Here is a 4,268-nt window from a genome sequence, read left to right as displayed (position 1 = left end):
TCTTTTTCTTTGCCTCTGTCCCTGGTCTCGTCTTCTCTCCCAAGGCCATCTGAAGAACCTCAGGTGCGGGTCCATTTGTCATGCATCTTGCAGTGGGATAGCAGGAAACGGCTTGGTGGGACTCACCCTCCATCTGAGGGTGAATCATCCACTGCTGTGGCTCTGGGACCAGGCGGGATAGAGTGAGGTGAGAGAGGCACTCTCCTGCGGGCAAAAATTTTAAAGGCACCAAAAATTCTCAGTCGTCAATATTTTAATGCAATATTTAAAAAGTAGTTAATGTGAAATTTGCACGGTGAGCAAAACATCAAAAATCTAAATAAGAACAGGATCAGTGCCAGTGATATTGCAACCCGAGGGAAAAGGAAAAATTTGTAATATCGATTCTGTCTTTACTTAGGATTTGGACATTTTGTTTATCATGGGTTTTTGGGGGGATTAAATCTGCCACAAGGAAGCTGTAGAGCTGAGGCACCGTGGGAACTGCCATCCCGCAGGGGTCGGATGTGCTTCCACAAAAGGGCTGGACCCATCCATTGCAAGCTTCAAGGTGCAGGGGCAGAGGCGGCCCAGATGGAATTCCCAGGGCGCTGCGGAGGGGAGAAGGCTGACTCTGAGGATGAGGGCGAGAGAGGAGGATGGGTGCGGCCCCTCTTCTGTGCAGGGAGCCCTGCTGGACGCCCGCATGGGGGCCCCGGAGACTCGCTCAGGGCCGCGTGGGAGGAGAGGCTGCAGCCCACTGGTGAAGAAACCGGGGCGCCGCTTTGTGCACGTGGACCGTGGCAGTCTCCAGGCGCTCTGGCTGTGGCCCCTTCAGAAGCACCTGCCAAGCCCCCTGCAGCTCCGGGCATCCTGAGAGCCACCGCCCAGAGGAGCCTCCGCAGGGGAGGCTGGCCTGGGAACACGCCGGTAGCGCCCTCTGGCGGTGGAGAGCAGAGCTGTCCTCTCGCACCTGCACCTGCACCCGCACTGGCACTGCAGGCTCTCGCTCAGCAACGAAACCCCGCGCGGGCACGTCCGCAGGGCTGAGGCTGGCAGCGAATTCCCTCCCTCTCTAGGGCCTGTCCTCCCGGGCCTTTCCCTCTGGATCCTTCCTAGGTAGGGGGGTCAGACGTCCCAGGACCAAACAGCTGCTGCGGTTTCCCCTGGGGCCTGCTCTCCTTGTACCCCTCCCTCTGCCTCCCGCCCTCGGTCTGTCCCCTAAGGCTGCTAGCGCGGGGCCCTCTTGTCCAGTCCCAGCTCTGTGCTGAAGGGGGCTCACGCAGACCCTGTCATGTTTGTGGCTCAGTCCAACACTCTGCCCTGGAGGGTCTGCAGAATCCCTTTGTTGGCGCAGAGGAGCCCACACTCGCCCCCTCACCCAAGGTCCCCTTGTCGTGGGAGGGTCACCCCACAGACCACTCACCCTTATCCCTCCATCTAGACCCCCACACGAGGCACAGGACAGTCCCACACCAGCCCAGCCCTGCTGTGCCCACTTGGGTGCAAGGATTTTATTTGGGAGGTGACCCTAAAGGAAGCAGGAAAGAGGGAATGGGGCAGAAGGTGACAGGAAAGGCGGCAACACCAATATAAGGTAGGACTTTGAGGTCACCGCTGTGGGCAATGGGACCACGTCCAAGGATTGTTCCCCGAAAGGGCAGGCACTTTCCACCAGGTCCCGTCCATCACTGGTTGAGCGCGGGACACAGGAGGCATCAAGGACTTGGGGAAGGCACAGAGACACAGCAGCTCCTGCTCATTCCTTAGGTCTCAGAGCCTCCTCCTCCTGGCTGAGACCCCGGGTGCCCGTCCTGAACTTGGAGCTCCTGGGTTGTTTCCACACCTGAGCAGCTGTGGACAGGATCCACCGTAGTTCATGGTCTGGCACACAGATTGGCCTGCACCAGGCCCGCAGCAACTGCGTTTCAGATAAAAGCATAACTCACAGAGAACAAACGCCTTTGTTCTCTTATGCCAACTCTTACTGGTCAGTAGTGTCTACACCGAGGAACGTGTTAGGTGAGATTCTGAGGCTGGATTTAGACATGGCAGAGAGGAATGTCTCTCATGGAGGGCCATGGTGGTGGCAGCAATCATGTCCCCACTGACATTTCTCAGAGTTAGGCTTTCTATAAAGGGAGGCAGTTTTGTAGACACTAGAATATCTTAGGACTTGTCTAAGGAATCAGTGCAGTCTACTGAATATGCTTGGAATGTAAGTTTTTGTGATGAAGGGAAGAAACCCCGTATAATGGTGATTGCTTATTAGATTCTAGAAACTGTGCTGGGTATTTGATATGTTTTCTCATTTAATCTCCATGGCGTCCCCAGAAGTTCATGTTATTTCTATTTTTCTTGATGACTAAGTTGAGACTCAGAGATGTTGAGTAAGATGTTACCCAAGACACAGAGTTATGAATCCTGTGTTCTCATCACTTCACTATTCCTCACAGGCAAATCTCTGCAAGTGTAAGCAGACCAGTCAGCAGTCTGGGCATACGTGGAGGGTTTATTCTGTCGCACCTAATGACATAAATGTGGGTGGAGAGACCCAAACACTGCAAGTGCTGAGAGAAAAGAGAATTCAGACTGAGCTGGTGATCAGAGAAGGCTTCCTGGAGGAAGCATGGCATGAGGAGAACCTAGAAAGGAGAAAAATTTGGATAGCAAGAATGTAGGGGATGGACATATTGGGAGGCGCACAGCCCTGGTCAGGTGGAGATAGCACTGGGAATCAGACAGGCATGTTGGTGACCAGTGTGGATGGCCTGAAGGTTGGTGGAGGAGCTGAGACTCAAAGTACCGATGGTTGGGGACCTGCAGAACCGGAGTTGGTAGTGAGACAGAGCTGCAGCAGACACAGAGGCAGCGTGGCGGCTGCAGGGCTTAGAGGCACTCATCAGGGAGCACCACCTGCAGATATGAGATAAAAGGACAGGAGCCTCGGCAAGGGCTCTTGTGATGGGTGTGGTGGGCTGGGATGTGTTTTCACCCTCATATACATGCCTGCCTCCCTGAGCCCTCCTACGTAAGGGAGCTGTGACCTTGCACGGGCCGGGTGAACTCTAGAGCCTGATGCTTCTTGAACTGCAAGGGTGGGAGTTACTTTCAGCTCTCTGCATTCATTGTTAACCGAGAAGGATGGTAACCAGGGCTGTTGCTTACATCAGATGATAGTCAATAAATCCCGTGAGGGAGCCTGCAGTGTGGCCAGCAGGGTAAGCCATGAGCCTATAGGGGCTCCACAGTGAGCTCAACCTGGCACTTTAATTTTGTACTTCTGTACAGTGATTCCTTGAAGTCTTCTTAAGTGACTGCCTAAACCCCTAGTCACAGAAGGTATTTCAGCTACCAGCGGCCAAAATACCAACTTGAGCAGCTTTTTGGGAGCAGGGGATTGATTTGCCTAGGTGTCAGGCTTAGTTCTCTAGTTCCCACGTCTATTCTGTGTGAGCCTTTTGACTCTGTTTTCTTCTATTCATGCTGGGAACCACCCTCAGGCTGCGAGCATGTCTATGCCTCGCAATGTCCAGAGGAAGAGAAGCCACTCCATCCATCCACCCATCCACCCACCCATCCATCCACCCATCCACCCACCCATCCATCCACTAACCTATCCATCCATCCATCCATCGATGCATCTATCCATCCATCCATCCATCCATCCATCCATCCATCCATCCATCTATGCATCCATCCATCAATCCACCCACCCATCCACTCACCTATCCATCCATCCATCCATCCATCCATCCATCCACCCACCCATCCACTCACCCATCCATTCATCCATCCATCTGCCCATCCATCTATCCATCCATCCATCTGTTCGTCCATCCATCAGTCCGTCCGTCCGTCTGTCCATCCATCCATCCATCCAACCACCCACCCACCCACCCATCTATCCATCCAATGTTTATTGTGTGCCTACTGTGCATCTGAGATGGTTCCAGGTGTCAGGTTAAGTCAGTGAGCAAAGTAACTGCAGATGCCTTCCCCATGAAGCCTGGATTGTGGCAGGAGGGGCAGACAGTCAGTGGTAAGTGTAGTCAGTGTGTCTATTATGATATGCTAGAAAGTGATTAGGTACTGCCAAGAAAAAGAAGGTGCAAGATCCAATGCGGTAATCAAGGCAGGTCTGGTTGGGAAGTTCTCTGGAGGAAGAGCTCCCAGACAGAGAAAGCAGCCAGGCAGAGACCCAGAGGGAACAGCAAAGGGGCTGTGAGGCTGCCATGAATCTCAGTGTGTGTGTGTGTGTGTGTGTGTGTGTGTGTGTGTGTGTGTGT

This window comes from Cebus imitator, unplaced genomic scaffold (genome assembly GCF_001604975.1).
Source record: "Cebus imitator isolate Cc_AM_T3 unplaced genomic scaffold, Cebus_imitator-1.0 Scaffold635, whole genome shotgun sequence".
Lineage (NCBI taxonomy): Eukaryota > Metazoa > Chordata > Mammalia > Primates > Cebidae > Cebus > Cebus imitator.
This window is presented reverse-complemented; position numbering follows the sequence as displayed.